Below are 21,423 nucleotides of genomic sequence, written 5' to 3'. Positions count from 1 at the left end.
TTAGACTTCCGCTCCTAGTGTTTTAAGATGACCCTTTAGGTTGCAATTAATGCTTTCTATGCGTAGCACCTTTAAGTCGTGCAGTTAGGATATTTATTTGTGGGAGCGATCTAGCACGAGTGAGGGGGTTTGCACAGAGTGGACAGTGTGTATATATATATATATATATATATATATATATATATATATATATATATATATATTGCAGTTTGGAAATGTGTTTCAGAGCGAATAACTTGTTGTTCTGTTTTGGTGCGACATCGGTGTGCATGGGCAGAGTTGTTAATGTTCGACGTGGTAGGAATGCTGCTCGTCGTTTTCTGTTGCATGCATTCTAGTTCCAGCTGTAACAGAAGAAGTCTGTGATGTCATCATAGAATGTTGGGCCGTTGCCGTGGAGACACCAGTGTGTGTGCATGTCAGTTGGCTCCAAGAAGAAGTAGAGCTAAGAAGGGCGAAGCCTAGGAGCTGTTTTTTTTCAGGTTTCCTGAAAAGACTTCAGAAATTGAACCCACAGGCTAGCTCTTATTTATAGCACTAACCGGGTCATCTCTTCAGAGAGAACCGATCCACCCAAAAGACATGGTCTGCTTGGGCAGCGCCAACCCTTGCTTCAGTGCAGCGCCAAAGGTGAGCGGTGGACACTGCACTTACAGGAGCTTGAGAGAACCCCCGGGGTCTCTCAAGAGTGACACCCACAAGAAGGTAACCCTTCAGCGCTGGCAGGACGGCTGCAGGTAGGACAGACTGACTGCAAGATTGACCCAAGGTACATGTCGGTCTGAAATCAGGGACTGCTCCACTGGAAACACGTGGAGGGGAAAGGAATGGTTTTATTGTTGTCCTCATGGATGGGATAGGGCAGCAATGTTGGGATTTAGAAACACACCAAACACTTAGTTTAGGAAGAGGTTATGTTTATCACTTGGTAAGGTGAAATGATGGTTTTAATGAAGACGAGTTTTCCATAATTGTTATGGTCTTAAGGAAATATATTGATGAGCGACAGCATGTGCTGAGCTGCATGCTGTATGTGCAGCTATAAGACTGCAGCACCGCCGCTGTGCCTGGGAGGCGGCAGAGGGCAGCTCTGTGCACCGGGAGGTCCATCCGTGGATGGTAGCGCCAGCCCACCTCTCTTGAGGCCTGTGCTTGGGTCCACCTGCCTCAGCTGCTCCCCTATTCAGCGATGAACCTGGTTTCAGAGCGGTGTGTGCAAACCGAGAGTAAACAAATATCCATAAACCCACAGCAACGCCACAGTGTTATTAATTTTTGATGGAGTAAAGGTGAAATATTTTGCGCTATCATGCTGTTTCATGCTTTGTTATACTGGCTTTGCTTCATGTAGCATACACTGCATGACGCGTTGTTGCTATTTTTGTGGTGACCGTTGCTACAGTTAAATAAATCTTGCAGTGCCCCGGCAGGGTTCTGATTGGGTAGCGAGGCAATGGGTGATAATAATGCCCCTCCATAGCATTTCATAGACACTGTACCATTCATAAACTGCAGTAAAATAATTCATTGGTTGAACTATACAACTAATGTCTAATAAAATGCAGTACTTAATATAACCAACTTGTGGGTGGAGCCAAACCTCTCTCTTGCTTCTGAAAGCTCTTCTTCTGTTGATCACATAAGGTATAGCGACAGCTGAACTGTCAGACCTGGCCAGAAAGGGGAGGCAGGATGGAGAGACTACACTGTTGCACGTAGCTATAGTCTCTCATTAGAACGCTGTTGCATCTTCTTTCACTAGCCGGTTAGCAGGAGGACTACTGTGATTAGTATCATTCAAGTTTGATTTGAGGGCTTGACAAGAATAGTGGTGGTGTAAGGGATGAGCCTAGATACATTAGAACACAATGACCACATTTGGAATAAAAATCTAATTGCCAGCTCGAGTTCTTAATTTGTATACAAATAACAGCACTTTAATAAAATCTTATATATGTTTTTATATGAACAGCAAAACATTAAGCGGCTCTATGTAAATCAGGCAAATCCATAAAGCAGCAAAATATCACACAAGAAATGCAGTTGCAATACCAGACACTTTTATTGCGAGCAATGTATATTGTTTGCACTTACTAACTGATCACAAATGTTGTGTTACTCAAAATTACTTTAACCCCTTCGCTGCGTTTGTCAGCCAACGGCCGTCGCGAGCACTACCTCAATGCTGCAAATGTCCTTTGGCCGACGCGGCCCCTTCTACTCCTCTAAAGCGCCGCACTGCGGCGAAATTGCTGCCGCGGTTAAGTGGTTAAGAACATGGAGGGTTGTGGTCCTTCTGCAAAGCAGTACTTTCTAATGTACTGTCTGTGATCACTGAAAATTAGACTAAACCCTTAGTATAAATGATACAACATATAGGGAATGAAACAAGGCTATAACATAATAAGATTAAGCATGCATTGCCACAACCAGAAGGCACCATACCTTGGTCCATACGGGTATGTGACCATGAAGATCTTCTAAGTACTGGAGAGAGCTTCAGCTTACTTCTTCAGTCCTTGGCGGCGGCAAGCCAACATCCTACTGCCAATGACTGCCAGTGCATGATCAAAGTTCAAAATATCCAGCCAGGCGTGCAGGGGCAGAGCTGTCCTCCTCACTCAGAACTTGTCGCGTCAGCCTTTCCCTGCTTCCAGAAAGTGCAATGGGGCTTTGTCCCTGTGTTACATTAGGCAGAAGCATGTATTAGGGCTTTGCTCAGGCTTGACACGTTTTGTATATTTTTTAGCTCGAACCCATGTACAAAAGAGCAGGAGGGAAAGAGAAAAAATATGTGTTGGACTCTCTCTTTGGGCAGTAGCTGCTCTCAATCTTACATTCTTCGTAAAAGGATATTATCTAAAGGTCACCTTAAAGGCAGGTGTAAGAAAGATCAGTCTTCCGTCTATCAAGATAATATTTGTGATTGTGAATATTTACAATATACATATTACACGTGTGGACAAATTCCACAAACCCTGATCCTTTTTCTTGTAATTTCACCAATGGGTGCAATATTATCAACAATCTCTGCTCTCAGAGGTCACAAGGACATCTTTATAGTAGAGTAAATTCACCTTGATATATTGCCGTGCTCTCCAAAATTGCATAATAAATGGCAACTGTCCATCAATTGAATAATTTAGTATTTTGTTTTCCACTTGAATTCTTCTTTCGTATTATTTCATTTGTCACATTTGTACAAGAAGATCAATTAGGCTCCAATATGTGTAGTCATCTTTATTTCAGCCTAGAGCAGAATGCAGTCGCCCTGTTTCATTCCTTAAACATTAGAAATTCTTCAGGGCTACATTAAATATCATATAAAAATACAACATGCATATAAAAATCATACTCAATTCTATGAGGTAAAAATCTCTAATTTGACTTACAAATTCGTACAGAAACTGCTATGGTCAAATGCATGCACATATGACTCAAAAGGTTTTTCCAGATGGTCCCATAAAAACATATACTCTATTTCTTAATCAGCTGGGTCTGGTGGCTTAGTGGACTAATGCGTCCACTGTAGAGACCTGTGTTCGACCTCGTGGTCACAGGTTCAAATTTTCACAGGTCCACTCCGGCTTTCATCCTTCTGAGGTCGATAATATGAGCACAATTGAGTTGGGTAACAATAAACATCTGTTATTCAGTGCCAAAATACCCTTGGGTGAATGTGTGTTTCACAACTACACATTATAACAAATATACACATTAGAGGACTTCAATTGTTGTTAAATTTGGGAAAATACATTTCGAAAAATGGCAAACTCATTGCAGTACTTAACTGAAGATTTTATGAACTCATGTTAATAAAATGGCATTTTATCCCTTATAGCTTCGGTACTTAATTCTAGTGCACTCAATCCCACAGGAGTTACCCAATGCAATATTGATAATATGTCATCTTGATATTTCATCATATTTCAAGACTATAAATTCAGGAGTCTTCTCGCTCCATCTGTTCACCAAGGATGCCTTTTGTTGTTTGTAGATTTGCAGAGTAGGTGTTATGTTTGATTATTGGCCCCCAAATGCTGACAAAAATGAAAATAACATGAAGAAAGAAATAGTGGTGGAGATGGGACAGTTACAGAGATAGTTGGCAGCTTTCATTCTTTCAAAGTGGGATGTAGCTCTGCCCTGATACCTCAACTTTAACACTAATGCTACCCTGTGACACTAATCTGTACTCTAACTGGTAACAGAAGATAGTTTGCATAGGGCCCGACCCACCCCTCAGTACCAGTTGATACCTGTGCACACTGCAACTGTACGTAACTGTGAAAATCAATTTTTGAATTGCTTTTAATTTGAACCCTAAGTGACAAATCTGCATGAAACTTTCCAAAAACATAATAAACCACCTAATAATCTTGGAAAGTTATTCTCATATTGGTCAATGACAGAGAAAGTTGTAGACGGCTCCAAAATGGACATCATATGGCTTGGCAAATTGCAGGAAATACCGCATGACAGTGGATAGTTCTTAGCATATACCGCTGTTGTGTCACAGACTAAAAGGGGTGGAGGTGAAATTGTCATCTCTGCTTTGCATGAGCCTGGAGTTAGTTTATGTCCTGACCTTTTATTGTCGCAGTTGTGAGGATTTTGTCTCCATTACTTACTGGCTTGAGATATTCTAATGGGGTAATGTAATTCTTATGACGAACACTCTCTTTATATTTTCCCCACATATAGGGTATGCTCAGCACTACTTATTCTCTTGCTTTTTCGCACTTGGGTGTGCTTATAGACTCACTTCTCATACCAACTTCTCATTATAACAGCACTGTATTTCCCCTTTATCCCCAGGTAATTTTAAGACTAGGCACTGGCATCTCTTTCTGCCTATTTTTGATCCCCACCAGATTGTTGGAACTGGTGGAGGAACTGTACTTCATTCTATGTTTCACTCATTCAAGGCATATCATATTATTAGGGACATGCACGGTTTTTTAAAAATTATAAGTAGACTAGACCAAGGTCTTGTGTATTGAACACACATATTTGGGCTGGGTGTCTCAGTGCTTTTTACCTTAGCACAGTAATACTTCAATTTTCAATCCATAATAAAGTTTATGTTTTAATGCTTTCTTTATGTATCACATTATTCAACCTTGAAAAAGTCATGTAAAGGACAAAACTTGTCGGCTGAGATCATCCATGAGGAACTAACAACAACACATCTAGAAAGTGTCACTAAACATCTGCACCTCTAACAAAGAGAATTAATAGCAATGTATACATCAATTGCCATTAAACAACTGTATTTATAACTAAGTGACTGATAAACTACTGAATTTGAATTGAAGATATGATGTGTAATCCTTTTGTGCTACCGATTTCAGGTAAAACGGAAATATTACTTAACCGAATGTCTCAAGTTGGTTTATGGGATTTTGTTTCTATGCTATTTAAGTGATATAAATGAAATGTCTACTGTGATGTATTCATGGACATTCAAACTGACTTGGATTATTATAACAGCAGGAATATATGCATGATGAGTGTTCTGCTATTTTGTATTTTCGGTGAATAAATGGCCTGGGAAGTTTCTATGGTTCCGTTTTACAACTCATGGCAACAGGTATGTTACAGTATTAGAGCACCATTGTTGGATTCACATCATAGTGCTCCAATTGAGAGGGATGTGCAACTAAGTTATCTCTGTTGGCCTTCTGTTTTATGGAGGAGAAATGTACCCCTTCAAGAACTTGGATTGTTGTTTGCTGTGGGTGACTGCCCACACCTCAAGGAATAATAACAAATCTTCTAAGGGTAAACCATCAAAGTCACAAAATTAATCTCTGGCGGTACCAAAGGGGGTGATCGACGGAGCGTTTGAGCAAATAAAACACTCACCCCCAGTCAACTGATCTCGGTTTAATCCATCACCATTCTTTAGCTCACTCCACCACCCCAGTTCAGACATGGCCATATGCAAATGAGTCTGACCCTGTGCCTCATGGGAACAGTCCAGCCCGAACTGCCAAGCCATGTCTTCCCTGGACCGGAAAGAAGCATCCTGGGACCGGTTTCGGGTTCATAACCCTCATCAGCCAGGCTATCTTGAATCCAGTGACAAAGTGAGCAAGGGACACACGTCTGAGCATACCCTGCCAACTTAGGGCGGAAAAAGCGATGCCAAAGGGGTTGATGGACGGAGCGTTTGAGCAAATCAAACACTCACCCCCAGTCAACTGATCTGGGTTTAATCCATCACCATTCTTTAGCTCACTCCACCACCCCAGTTCAGGCATGGCCATATGCGAATGAGTCTGACCCTGAGCCTCATGGGAACAGTCCAGCCCGAACTTCGAAGCCATGTCTTCCCATTTATTATTTATTTATTTATTTAGTGTGTTTTGTATAGCACTCAGCTACCCCAACGGGGTGTCCCAGCGCTTCTGTGTGTTAGCTGGCTCTTACTTAGATGGAATTAGCAGAAGTTAAATGTTTTCAGTGCTCTGCGAAAAGGTAGCTCTTCCTGAATCATCCGAATGGAGATCGGGAGTTTGTTCCAGAGAGAAGAAGCACATACCTGAAAGGTTTTCCCCCCAGAGCGTACTTTTTTAAATCTGGGGGAAATCAGGAGGTTTTTTGAGCTGCATCGGAGGAGTCTGGCATTGCTGTAGGGGCGGAGACAGGAGGAGAGGTAAGCTGACACCTCTCCTTTGATTGCACGTGTGCCAGTGTAAGGGCTTTAAATTCAGCCCTTTTTTGGACTGGTAACCAGTGAAGTCTTCGCCGATGAGGCGAGATGTGCTCTCGAAGGGAGATGCCACAGACCAGCCGGACTGCCGCATTCTGGACTGTCTGTAGCCGGTGACAGAGGCCAGAAGCGAGTCCGATGTACAGGCCGTTGGCGTAATCTAAGTGTGATGTTATCAACGCCTGAACAATGGTTTTCCGGGTGTTACTTGTAGGGAAATTGATGAATTTCTTGATCATCCTGATTTTAGAGAAACATGCTGCAGATACTGTCTGGACTTGATTATGAAAGGAGAGGCTAGAATCCCATCTAACCCCTAGGTTTTTCACTGAGTCCCTGGGGGAGGGAGGCTTGCTCAGGTCGAGTGGCCACCAGAGGTTTGAGTCCAAAGGGGATGACTGATGGAAAAAGAGGACCTCGGTTTTACCAGCATTAAGCCGCAGAAAGTTGTTAGCCATCCAGCGGGCGATGTTACGAAGACAGTCTTTTAGTGGATCGAAAGTAGAATGGGTGGGACTGTCATAAGAAAATAAAAGCTGGATATCATCAGCATACGAGGTCGCTTTAATTCCAGATTTAGCAATTAACTCAGCCAAGGGGGAAAAGTAGACATTGAACAGTAAGGGGCTTCCCAGGACCGGAAACAAGCATCCTGGGACCGGTTTCGGGTTCATAACCCTCATAAGCCAGGCTATCTTGAATCCAGTGGCAAAGTGAGCAAGGGACTCTCGTCTGAGCATACCCTGCCAACTTAGAGCGAAAAAAGCCATACCAAAGGGGATGATGGACAGAGCGTTTGAGCAAATCAAACACTCACCCCCAGTCAACTGATCTGGGTTTAATCCATCACCATTCTTTAGCTCACTCCACTACCCCGGTTCAGAGATGGCCATATGCAAATCAGTCTGACTCTGTGCCTCATGGGAACAGTCCAGCCTGAACTGCCAAGCCATGTCTTCCCTGGACCAGAAACAAGCATCCTGGGACCGGTTTCGGGTTCATAACCCTCATCAGCCAGGCTATCTTGAATCCAGTGGCAAAGTGAGCAAGGGACTCACGTCTGAGCATACCCTGCCAATTTAGGGCGAAAAAAGCAATACCAAAGGGGATGATGGAAGGAGTGTTTGAGCAAATCAAACACTCACCCCCAGTCAACTGATCTGGGTTTAATCCATCACCATTCTTTAGCTCACTCCACCACCCTAGTTCAGACATGCTCATTTGCAAATCAGTCTGGCCCTGTGCCTCATGGGAACAGTCCAGCCCGAACTGCCAAGCCATGTCTTCCCTGGATGGGAAACAAGCATCCTGGGACCGATTTCTGGTTCATAACTCTCATCAGCCAGGCTATCTTGAATCCAGTGGCAAAGTGAGCAAGGGACTCATGTCTGAGCATACCCTGCCAACTTAGGGCGAAAAAAGCGATACCAAAGGAGATGATGGACGGAGCGTTTGAGCAAATCACTCACCCCCAGTCAAGTGATCAGGGTTTAATCCATCACCATTCTTTAGCTCACTCCACCACCCCAGTGATTCCGGTCCAGTGACGACATGGCTTGGCAGTTCGGGCTGGACTGTTCCCAAGGGATACCAGAGATATGAGTTTTTAAAGTTTTAAGTGAAAATAGCACCAAAAAGTGCAAAGTGTCAGTGGTCACAGTAGACGGGATCTAGGCACGATTTGAGGTTGACCGAAATGGAACGTGGGTCAGGTACGCCAGGTGGATTGGTCCTGGTAAAAACCTGGAAGTTGAAAAGTTTGAAACGGTTTCTAAGTTCCACTTCATTAAGAGTCTTAGTCACTTTATTGAAAAAACTTTTACATTTCTTTTAAGTCCCAATACAGAATGAGACTTTGTTATTTTTTTAGAAGAAAAATCCTCTCCTCATGGGAAGCGGCTGAAACTGTAGATTCTGCCGTGGAACCGAAGGAGGGATATCTTAAACATGTTGGTCTCGCTGGCACTCTGGAGCGCTGGCAATTTCTTGCCGAAAAGCACCAACGCACAATGAGATTCTGTCAATTTTTTAGAGGTGCAGATTTCTCCAGGTGAGATAAAAATAAAATCCAATCCAATTCTAGGGAACTGTTAGTCAAATAATTTTCCTTACAGGTCCTGCTAAAGCTATGGAGAATAGTTTTCAAAAGTTTCTTCTGGTTCCACAACCATAGGAGAACATGCCTACGGCCCCCAGAACCTTGTGGGAAGGCATTTAGAGACTCTCAGAGTGTCAGGCACATGCAAACAGCAAAGACCAGTCCAGGTCCAGTTACCAGTTGTCAACCGAGTACCTGAGGGAACAGACCCCGTACAGCTTGTATGCCCCTGCCGCCACACAGGAGGTCAGCCAACTGACTCTTGAAGTCCACTTTTTTGTCTTGGGTATAAGAGGGAGCAGGTCCAGTCTTTCTGGGCTCCTCTCAGGACACAGACAGCAGGTCCAGTTCTCTTCTGATCTTTTGCAGTTCCAGAAGGAGCTCTGAGGAAGGTGTCTTGCGGTGCCAAAATTATGGCTGTCACTATCTAATGGGTGGGGGTAACTCCTGGGTGCTCCCTTACCATTGGGGTAAAATTTCTCAGGCCCTGGCCAACCTACGTTTTTAGTAGTTCCTGTTTGCCTTACTGCAAATAAGCCCAAAATGCTAAGTGCAGGGCCAATTCCAAAATGGCAAAAGTCTTCAGCCACACTATATTTGGGCTCTGAGCACTGGGGGGTATGTAGGAGAATGTACTATGGAACTTACTATTGTCCTCCCACGTCTAGCAGAAAACTCCAGTTTCAAGCAAGCCCTGGGACCACTTAAAAAATGAGACCGAAATCTAGGAAGACAAAGTGGGTTCCTGCAGCAATCAGACATGGGACATGGAAGATTTGTGTTCTGGTCCTGTTTGATACCGTACAAAGGTGCAAATGTTTTACTTGTGCCTCAGACAGGTCTTTCTGGCAAGACATGACACTGTTGTTTCAACAAGAGGACCAGCAGCTCCAACCCTGAAAGTTCAGCAATACTCAGAGGAGTAGTCATTCCTGCCCATTCAGGTTGACCTGTCACTCAAGGTGGACTGTTGTGTAGCTCTTGGAAGGAATTTCACACCCAATCCATGCACTGGTTGGGCAGCTGCTGGAGAGCTAATACACATCTGCCTATGGGAGCTTCGTGCAGGGTAAAAGTAACTCTCTAAAATGTATTTTTCTTTTTTATTGATTACAAATCCAACTTCACCATTGCATTGGATTTTTAATAAATATTAAAAATAGTGGTTTAATTATTTTTCTTTCTGGTCTTTAAACTGAGAGAGCAATATTAATACCAGGCCTGCCACAGTAAGAATAGCTTTTGAGGCCCTGTCACTGTAGGGGCAGGGCAACATACATTTTCTACATGTCCCAGCTATGAACACCATGCACCCTAGCCATCTAAGCTACAATGCCTACATTGGGTGACCTACTAATATTTAAAACGGAGGCCTTTGCCTATCACAAAGGTTTATGGTGACTTGTCATTCCGCAGGTTCTACACTGCAGTAGTAAGACAACAACAGTAGGTTTGGAGCCATGTTTTTGAGGCCAACGCTTTGCATGGCACCATAGGCCTAGTTAAAGACGGTGAGCACCAGCACTTCATATTTTACAAATTAAGCACTGCGTAATTATAGATCATTTGGTTAAATATATATATATATATATATATTTTTCTGGAAAATGTTAAATCAATGTTCTGTAGATCCCCTACCCCCCACCCCGAAAATAAATATGATATATTTGTGATGCACGGTCAATACATAGGCTTGCAGCTACTGTCGGTTGCAGCCGCTCTCAGGCGGATGACAAGGAGGCCTCCTCTTTCCACTCAGCCTTCTCCCGGGGTTGCGGCCGGGTGCCCTTTCATGTGGGCTGTCATATTATTTGCTCTCGCTCTCTGCCAGGCGCATTACTGTTGCCTTGAATTGAATTGTTTCGGGTCGGTGGAAAAGGAAATGAAAGCGCGCGGAGGGGCCGACCCCACTTGGTTTGTGGTCGTGCTGAAGCTTTGCAAGGCCACGTGCCATCAGCTTAGGTAAGGAAACCCAGGACCCGATGACAGGGAAACTCCTGGAGCGTTTGAACACAGCGGCAGACGCAAGGACTGCGCCTAATCCACAGAACCAGCCCCTCAGCCCTCAGTGGGTTGCTCTTTGTGACAGGATTGGTTCTCTGTGGCCGGATAAAACAAAATGATGCCTGTGATTGTGCCTTGAAGTGCTATTATGTGGCTGGCGCTGGCAAAACTCACAGTTCATTCCATCTCTGTGCTGGTGGTGCTCAGTGTGATGCAGTTAGTTGTCCCAGAAGATGAATTCTCCCGACATGTCTGCAAGATAGAGCAATCATTGTATTTTATAAACTGTAAGTCCTGTGGTTTATTCCCTTTTTTGAGTTTTGTCTGGCTGGAAATAGGCCATGTGTGCAGGTCTCCTCAAGCTCTCTGGAGGGGTTTCTCACAGGTATTTACAGCTGGTTGGGCTGGTGGCAGTGGGAGCTTCACATTCCTGTTATCATAATCCATTACTTCCAAGGTTGATTGTTAGTCCTTTCGTGTCTGTTAATCTAAAAGGTTATTATGTTTTGTGTGTGGTCCGGCACAGGTAAGCGCAGTGTGGTGGGCCGGAGGTGGGGCATCGTGGAAGGGGGGGGGGGAGTCGCCAGACGATGGAATAGGTATATTTAAATAAATAAATAACACCTATTCCGTCTTCTGTCGGCTTCCCCCGCTGCGCCCTGCCCTGCCCACCCTACCGCGCCACCGCTCTTACCTGTGACAGCCGCTGCTTGTGTGGGCCATGATTCCTAGGCTAGGCTCATCCCCAGTATGGAGAGATCTCACGGTTGCCTTTCGTCTCCTAGTTCCTCGTGTTAAGTGGATTCAACCGAAGCTAGAAGCATTGAGTCGCTGCTACTGGAACCCCTTTGCCTTTTCCTCTTTCAAGTTCTTTATTCTGGTCATGCTGGGAGAGGGGAACTGAACTGTACTTGACATGGGTAGCACCTTTTTGATGGTGGTCCCTGTTCCAACTCTACTTTCCCAGTCCCACATTTCCTGGTCCAGTGTCGGCCATGTTCGATTGGACCTTAAAAAGTGTTGGGTGAAAACAATCCCAAATCCTTGTTTCCCTAGAAATACTATGGGTGTGAAGACAAACCAACCTTACTGGCAGGTTTTCAGTCCTGGCAGCTCATCTCTAGACAACCGCAGAAAATTCTGCGAAGGAACTCTTGTAGACCTCTGATGGTTTTCCTTAATGAAATGGATTCACAGCTTACCCGGCACTATATGGATTATGTACATCTAGCGCAGGTGAACATAACTCTTTTATCCATAACAATGCTGTATTGTGACTATCAGTAGAAGGGCAGTTTTAAGAGACAAGGGAACCCTTTAGGTAATCAAGGACCTGGGGTATAGTATATAACAAGCAACAACGGTCCTTAATTTATAGTAGTTAGAGAGAAAATGCAATTATAGACAACAATCTGTACTATAAGGAAACATGTGTCCAGCCGGACACTGATTTAATCAATGTTATGGCAGCGCCATTGAGCCTGAAGGACGCCAGGATGTCCCATCTTGAACACTATGGTCTGTAATCGTTGGCTACGCCACCCCTGCCTGAGTTTCCCGCAATAGAAGGGAACCGCTTAAACTAATTTGTTTCCATCGAGCGTCTGCTCGTCTCCTGTACCCTATTACACCTGGATGACATACCCCCTCCGGGTTGCTTCAAACACCTACCGCTCCCTAACATGGTTGCTGCCTGATGCCTTGATCGCTACCTCAGGCGCTACACATCCGGTGTACACAGAATCCCAGTACCACTTCCCTTGATGCCATGACCCTTCACCTACAATCCTACTTCTAGAACCGGGCCCCAAAAGGCTTTGCATGATCAGGCAATCTATTTTAGTCCTGATGATGATCCTTTATCAAACGTAGGATCGAAACGCCGTCGACAGTCTATGTAGTGACACATGAATTGCCATTGAATAACCTAAATGTGGATACTACATGAGACCAGCTAGTTTAATTTTCTAACTTGTTACTAGCGCCTCCTTGTTCTTAAATTGCCTCCAATCCCCACCCTTTGTTTTGTTATATGTTATGTCTACTGGATACAGGACTGTATCCCACTGTGTAACTGTTCGCCTCAATTTTTGTTAAACATAACATTGATTAAATCAGTGTCCGGCTGGACACATGTTTCCTTATAGTACAGATTGCTGTCTATGATTGCATTTTCTCTCTAACTACTAAAAATTAAGGCCCGTTGTTGCTTGTCATATCAGTAGAAGGGCGGCTCACTCTCTCAGCAATAAGGCTGCGGCTAAATTGATCTAACTCTTCAGAAACTTCAAAAGGATGCATATTAATGTAAGGGAGAAAACAGAACATTTAACCCAAGAAGATTTCTACTTAGTTATGTAAAACAACATGTTCGTATTTGGTAAGGGAGGCAAAGACATCTTTGCTGAAGTCAAAGTGCACATTAAGGGCCTGAAGAAATATGACACACATCACATCTACCTTTACGGAACTCCACTGGATCTGCCTGTTGCCTGACACCATCTTCAAAACAAACTGCATCATCTACAAAACAATGACGACTGGCACCCCTGCCTACCTGGCCGACAAACTCGCCATCTCAGGTGGCGCTTAGCACCCTTGCAGCCAGGGGATCATCAATCTGGAGACAAACATGTGCTACAAAGGGAAAGAAATATGCCATCAGGTCTTCTCCCACTGTGCATCTGGAATCTGGATTCATTATCCTCTTACGTGTCAACCCTCCTTCAATGTAGGAGAGAACTTAAGACTCACCTCTTTAAAGAGTGACACTTAAGGATTCAGTGACTCTATCACGTTCACTCTGTCGTTACCTTTGATGCTGTACAGCGCACTGCCTACTTTCATCTAGGATTTTACTATTTAAATACTTCATACATACATTCAAAGTGCAGAGCAATACACAAATCTCTCTCCATTATCTCAGATGAATAACATTCTTTTTTTAAATTACATTTTAACAGGCAAAGCAAGAAACATATGGGTTGCAGTTTGAGCTGGACCTAAGCTTTTTCACAAAATGTCCAGACCTCTCCTATGTATAAATGTGAGATCTTAAAGTCTAAATAAGTCAAAGCAGAAATAATGATGCTGATGGGTGGCACATACCATGTCAGAAACCTTTTACAAAGGAACAGGGGCCTGCAATCTCAACAATCTATAAAAATACAACGTGATTACCAATACTTATCTTTACTTACAATTAATAATAAATGATTTGTTGAATTATATTGAGTGCCTTTGTTTATAACTTCTACACATCAAAAAGAGCATGGAATAAACTGCATATAAAGACAAGAAGAAATAGTGCGTTTCATGTTCAAGGCATCTAACATGTCAGATAGATTATCACTTTATTCAAACCCTTTTATTTTGGGCTTGTACAATGAACTCTGCTAAGGTGCATTTATCGACCCAGCCTTATATTGGGATTATAATGGATACACGTGACAGCAGTTAGAGCTCGTCATCCAATATTAATTTCGTGTCACATAGCTAAAATGGGGGTGAATCTGTTGAATACCGTGCAATACTCATACCCATCACAAAATTGTTTTAGTAGCCAACAATTTCTTCTTACATTTTTATCTGCATGAAACATTACTGATGTACTTTCTGGGTGGTAAATAAAACCTAAATTTACAGCCAGAGTATTGGAGTAGTGGTGGAGCAGGGATCTCTTATTTTACTCTAACAAAGATGCGTATGCATTATTTACACATGGGCCTGTGTAATCTTAACTAGACAAAAGTAAATAATTTGTTTTATTCTCATTGCTGACATTTAAGAAAAGCTCGGCTCTGGGGTTCTTCTTCTTGTCGCAGGCTTCCTCATGTTACAGTTCAGGATATGGCTGTCCTACCTCAGTAATCAATTATGTATGCATTATTGTCTGCTATCCTCGTCCCCTCGTCTCCTGACACCATGGCAGCTCGGAAATGCCAACAGACATGGCTTGGATTACTCTCTTTTATTACTGTGTACAATTACCAGGAAACCTAAGCTGAAAAATGCTGTATGGTGTGATTGGAAGGGCTGCCGCAGGAACTGACAGAGAACAGATTATGCATAGTCTGCACTCAAATCAAAAGGGCAGAAGCATCACCTCATCCTGCAAGGCCTGACAGGCTCTCAGACCAAGATGGAACCAGCTATGGACTGCTAATCATCCCACAAAGCCAGCTACAAATAGAACCAGCAAGGCACCAGAGACTCAGTGGAGGCACCCCAAAGAGGTCACCTACCTGGATCCCAATAATCGAGACTACACTACATCAGGTTTATTTAATGCTTTCACACACAGTGACACCACACTTCTCAACATGTCCCTTAGGTGGCTGCACATTTGTGCATCCACAGAACCCGAGCCACAGGTTACCTAAAGAGCTTTACAAACTATTCAATGCCTCCTTCCTTAGGAAGGAATTCTACAATCATATGCATCCCCTCCAGCTAGACTTGTGCCAAATGTTATCAAATCTCCGAAGCACTCAACAGTGTTTAGGGCTGCCAGAGACTCCTCAGAAATGGTTCACTGAGGTGACATAACTTGGGAAAGCACTCCAACATACGATACAAACAAACGAGTCTAGATTGTGGTAAGCGTAGAGTGAGTTCTGGATTCATGGGAAGGCATACACACGTCTAACCCACGGTCTGTCTTGTGAAAGGGCAGACACAAGGGCAGAATGAGAAGTCACCAGTGAAACTGAAATGCCTTTATGTTGCTGATTCTCCATCAGTCTTCACTGCTTCTTACACTGAAACATGAGATGTTTCTCAAGATGAAGTGTACTGAGTTTCACGCAGAACAGTGGTAATCACTAGGCCTGCCACCCCATGATGCCAACATGTGCATGTTTTGGAATTCCCCCACTCAAATCCCCCACTCACTGCCTTTAGTATAATTGGCTCACAGTTTCTGTGTTGTCTGAGGCGTATATTAGGAATGCTGGACAGGCACCTCTTTTTTAAAGAGAATACCTTCCGTAGCCTGACGTGAAGGAGCTCTTGACCCATTCTGGTTCGACAATGAGTATTATTTGTTTTTTAACCTAAAAGAAAACCAATCATGGGTTTTGTAGTGAAGTATTTTCATTTCACTGCACAGCAAAACAGATTAAAGTACCACTCACTCCTCATCAGTGTGTGAAAAATAAACCTTTTACGGCTTATTTGGAGAAAAAAAGCAAAGCAGCAGTTTTGAAAGAAACCTTCGAAGAATGAAGCTGGTATTGCTTTGTGGTATTTATATAACAATAATCATAATAATAACAGTTTATGCAGCGCTTCTAATCGCATTTCTAAAAGCTGTAATTGACAAATGTTCCCATTATCCAATTTATGAACAGAGTTGCCCTGCGGAGGCTTTATATAGAGCTAGGAATATGCTGCAGTAAGGTAGCCCTGATAGGCAAGTTACCTAAAATCGATGCTGAGAAGATAAGTGTCGCAAATGGTTCGGGGGCCACCAGAGACGGGCGCTACGCTGCTCCAAAGGTGTGAGCTGAAGTCGTTTGTCTCTTCCATCTTGTGACCTGACCTACTATTGAACTGATAACTGATTAACAAGAGTACTAGTTTAGCACTAGACTATTAAGGGCGGGTAAGCAGAGCAGAGGCCCAGAAATCAGCAGAACGTAAACAAACTATAATAAACCAATGGCCATTTGTCTAGTGCTTTGTCAAATAGAAAACGTACTTTATGCTACTTCACAATGAAATACTACACATATATTTCATAAACAGATTTAGCCACCTGCACAGTTCATGGGGATTTCTGAAGTCTGTTGCTAAAGTTTGTGGCACAGCATTAATAGTGTGAGGGCTCCCTTGCTTCCATGTAAGCAGGCCCCACTTCCACGGTCATTTCTTACTAATGTTAAGTACTATGGGTTTTGTAGTCCACTAACAGTAGTCCCCCTGGATCGGGTCCCCCCACCCACCATAGGTAAACACCCCATTGAATATGCTATCCGGCTGCCTAGCCACTTAGGGAGTCTCGATCTGTATTAAATGGGTGCAGTTTGTCTGTAAATCTCTTCCTTGTTTGGCAGATGCCACCCCTCAGCCGTTGCAGCGATAGACCAGCAGCTGGCTCAGGCACTCAGGTGAGCATTGCACAGGCCAACATGGAGTCTTATCCAGCCTCTAGTGGCAGGAATTGGGGGGGGGGGGGGAGAGTGTGGCCCCAGTATTGTTGGTGGTATGTGCGCGCTTCAGAGCCTTAACTTGGGAAGCTTCTGCGAGCGGCTTCCAGAAAAGTCATGCAGGTCCAACAATGCCTGTCACCCAAAAAGTATAGAAGAGCCCAACCTAAATTCAGATTTCAAGTGTCAGGATGAGACAGGAAGTCCCATGGGAGGCTAAGGTTGGGTCTGGTGCCTGCACACCAAGATCTCTGTGTCACTGTAGTTCTCCACTCATATACTAGGAGGCTGTTAATCAGACTGTGCCTTTTCACTTAAATGACTTTGTTGCAGTTTCATAGCTGTGCAGAAGGATGGAAGTTATTTCTCGGTGGGCCTCTCACATCAAGGTTTCTCTGCACAGGGCGCCACACCCTGATGCAGGCCACTGGCTGACAGGACAATTAGGTCAGTAGCTCTCCAGTGGGACAGACTAGCGGCCTGCTCACCACAGCTCCAGGCAGTTCACTCTATCCCTTAAGATGCTCACGCTGCTTCACTCGTGTTGTCGTGGGTCAGATGTACGAAGCCATTTGTCGCTCGCATCCACTCTGATTCAAAGTTTGAGACTGGAAAACAGCTTTTAGCGAATGTACACAACCCATTTAGTGACTATTAAAATGCGTTTTGAAATCGTTAAGAAATTGCTATTTGGAATGGTCGTATTGTAGACGTCCCTTCCAAATGGCAATCCCTATGCACACGTAACGAAACAGTTCTCGTAAATCATTAGGACTATACCAACTCTCAAGTTCAGGTGGCAAACATTCACAAAATAATTTCCCTTTGTGACATTTAACAAGAAGTTTGTATGGGAGTAGGCGGTGGTCCACAGGACCATTGCAGACTTTCAAACTTAAACAAGCATTGGCATAGCCAACATGTCTCGCCCTTGGGACCTTATAAGTGTTTAGCCAGAGTTATTGACTTTGCCAATGTCTTTAAGCATTGTTGTAGAGTATTGTGGCTGCTTTTCAGCATGTTGAAAAGGTATGATGAAAAAGTGTTCTAATCATTTTTGTTATCTTGTATATAACCAGGAAGACATTATGTGCAACTAACTGACCCTATTAAAAAAAAGTACCATTAAAAATGTCTCTAGTTATTTGGTCCTTGCAATGAGGTCAACTTCTTCTTGCCTCTTCTAATTGTAAATCTTACTGGGAGAAACCACAGAGCTATCCAGAAAAATGTAAAAGGACAGGATGGCACAACCTTCCAAAGCCAGGCAGAAGACTTCGTTTCAATAAGTGCCCCTTCAAAATCTATTACTTTCTGTAAAAAGTGTGCAGAAAGTGCACCCTATGGAACATATTTTCAAACCTTTCTTCAGGAAAGCACCCTGGACCTACCTAAAAACTGCTGGGTTCTAATATGATGCAGGCATTTACGCCCACCAGTATCAAAGTTCACTAACCACCACTATTGGCAAACTGCTGCTATGAAACCTGATAAGACAGCGAGGTTTCATAATTGTTAATGGCAGATGGGGGCAGGGATGGGTTCCTAAATAAGACACTGCTAAGTGACACTGAATTATTTCTCTTTCAAGCTGCAGATGTCACCACCGATCCTCCGTGTTCAGAGGGGAGTGGCTGCCCTAAACTCTTCACTAGACAATAAATCTCCCACAGTCTGTAAATATCTATGTAACTGCTGCAGATATGCACACATTACGTACTTTAAGCAGGGCCACTGGAGTTTTGGGATTTTGGGGCTGCTGTGTTCTGTGCTTAATTATGGATTTATCACACTCACGTCATAATCTATCATTTGCTCCCTAATTTGGAGATGTCATGTAAAAATACTTTGTTTCTACATCAAACGGTTCATAAGTTAAATGACTGCTGCCATACAATGGCTGACTCGTTGAACAGGTTAACTAATCAAGTCTTATGTTTCAAATGCTTAACTGGAACTAATGAATTGACGTTTTCGCCCAGACAGTATTAAGAAGACAAATGCTGAGATTTACATACACACCTTTGGGCAGTTGTTCAACATGAAACGTAGTAGAAGGGCAGTATGAGAATTAGCGCCAAATGACCAATACTTCTCAATTTTTACAGAGCCACCCTCAATACAATGTTCAAAGTTGTGAAAAACAAGTAACTAATGTCTCTGATGTACATTTACAAAATGGTGCACTTTGTCATGCCAAGTCAGTCAGGAGTGTTATTCGGTTCAATCTTCGCTCGCTTCAAAGCCAATTGCTGCATAGTTCCTAGGGCCAAACCATGTGACTTCCCAAAAAGTGAAAGTAATATGTTGGGGCAACTGGCAAGCATACTAACAACAAGTCACGTTTTTTTGTTTAATTTGCTAAGACAAGCACCTGAGACCACCTGCGACAATCCAATCTGCTTAATACAATTTTTACAAATCGAACTGCATTTATTTGCCAAACAAAAACAATAACCAGACTCATGTGCAGCCCCTCTGTTTTAGACGTACTGGTGGCTGACACAGCAGTTCAATGGAATGACTGCCCCTTCATTTTATTAGACACAAAGGGGTTAACCTACACTTAACATGGCTGAGCTTATACTTGAAAGTGAAAGCGCAGTCCAGTCTTTTAGAGGAGGCTCCGTGTAAAATAATGATGCAGTAATGGAGTGTGATTAAAAACTAAACTGCACCAAAGTGTAATAAAAACCCAGGTGAGGAAGGTGAGGTAATTTACTTTGTATAAAAAATTAGCGGACTGATTTCAGAGTCCCCTTGGGTCTAACTCACTTCTCATACTAGTGCCCATGGGTTAACACCGGCAGTGCCTGAAAGTGAAAGCATGGACCAGCCGTTTAGAAGAGGCTCGGTGTAACAAGTTAAGCGCATTGTTGTGGGACAACCCTAAATTTTAAAAAATGTCACAAGATAAGCATGTTCTTATAATGGGATGAAAACAAGCAGTAAAAAGCCAAAAAAACTGATATAACAGGGAATTGTCATGTGAAAAAACTGAGAAACTTAAAGCCACAAAACAAGGTATGGCCATTGTGCTCGAGGCAGTGCGCTGTTCTCATGGCTCATTAAGGAGCTGCGAAAAGTTATCAAAAAAAGAATGCTCACAAAGTATCTTTAATAAGATGAAGAGCAAGAGCACATGTAACAGGGCAGTCCATTTGGGAGGTTACAAAAGCCTGAAAGGAGGGACTAGTAAGCATATTCACCACACAGAAGCAAGAATTTACGAAGGGCAGTAAGAGGATCCAATCAAAAGGATGGGCTGTGCTCGAAGCCCATATTGTAGATACAGCATGTCTAAAAAAAACAGCACACATGTGCTGCCTAGGCGAGACCTAAAAATAAGTACACTTTTCTTTTTTAACACAGACCTAATTTATTTTAGGTAGAAAGGCTGCATTTAAAAAAAAGGTTCACTTTATTAGAGTTCAGAGTTCAAAGCTTTATTTCGATATACACAAAGATATCATAAAAGCACATACAAAGATTAAAAGAAAAACCACAGTTCATAAATCTTACATTTTACAGGGATAATTACAATAAAAACATTCATGTTACAATAAGTAAATTAAGAGGCATATTAAACATTAGCAGCTTTGTGGAATTAAAAAATTAGATTAAAAACTAAGTCATCTCATTGATTTTGCTCTAATTACCCATACATACCCAGCTCAGAAATTTGGTAACCCCACAGACTAAGCATGTGCTAGTGTCAGTCTTAAGTATTCTCAAAGCTACGGAATGATTCCTGGTTCCGGGCAATAGACATGCAGGTTTTAGCCATTTCTGTCTCGGTTTCGCATAGGCTGGGCATGCAAAAAAAACATGAGCGATGCTTTCAGTGACGCCCTCACAAGTTGGGCAGTCAGGTGGGGTTTGGTACGGAGCTTCCACTTACAGGTGTAATCGTGTAAGGGTAGGTTTCCCAGCCTGAACTGGATAAACAGCGATCTATCCCTTAGTTTTTTGATGAGATCCAAGTAAGGCTCCAAGCGAGGCTTGGGTTTATGCTGTTTAAACTCTTCGGTCAGCCTTCCTTGGTTTGGGTCCCTTAGATCTTGCTCGTCCACCCAATTCCGGTAGACTCACTTAAGTTCAGGCTTGGATAAGGGAACTCCAAGCTCCCAATTGGTTGGCAAACCGGTGTCGTTCAAAAGCTTCTTAATGTTACGGATCCAGCTGACTTTATGGGAGTCATTAAGATTCCTAACCTCTATCAAACCATCAAGGTACTTAGAGAGCTCAGGGGTCCGCCATAGCCTAGCCCAATATAAAAGAGGTCGTAGCCTGGCTAGGTCCCGGATAGAGCGGCGACCCAGATCGCTCAGTAATGGTTTGATGGGTGTGCCCATTGGAAGGGATACCAGCTCTCTAAGGAACTTATTCTCAGAAGTTCACTTTATTGAAATACAGCCCCACTCAATGGTGACTGCTTGACTCAGCAGGCCCCC

The 21,423-nt window shown here is 43.2% G+C and overlaps 1 protein-coding gene across 1 annotated transcript in view; it reads left to right on the top strand.

Annotated features, from left to right (window-relative positions):
- Positions 1–552: 552 nt before the first annotated feature.
- Positions 553–21,423, top strand: part of PLCL1 (phospholipase C like 1 (inactive)) — a 506,778-nt gene continuing 485,907 nt past the window's right edge. The window contains exon 1 of the mRNA XM_078680511.1: positions 553–737. The gene's annotated coding sequence lies outside the window, so the exon portion shown is untranslated. The remainder of the gene's footprint in view (positions 738–21,423) is intronic.

Source organism: Lissotriton helveticus, chromosome 3_1 (assembly GCF_964261635.1).
Source record: "Lissotriton helveticus chromosome 3_1, aLisHel1.1, whole genome shotgun sequence".
Taxonomy (NCBI): Eukaryota; Metazoa; Chordata; class Amphibia; order Caudata; family Salamandridae; genus Lissotriton; species Lissotriton helveticus.
Note: the sequence above shows the minus strand (reverse complement) of the source record. Positions and strands in the feature narration are given on the sequence as shown.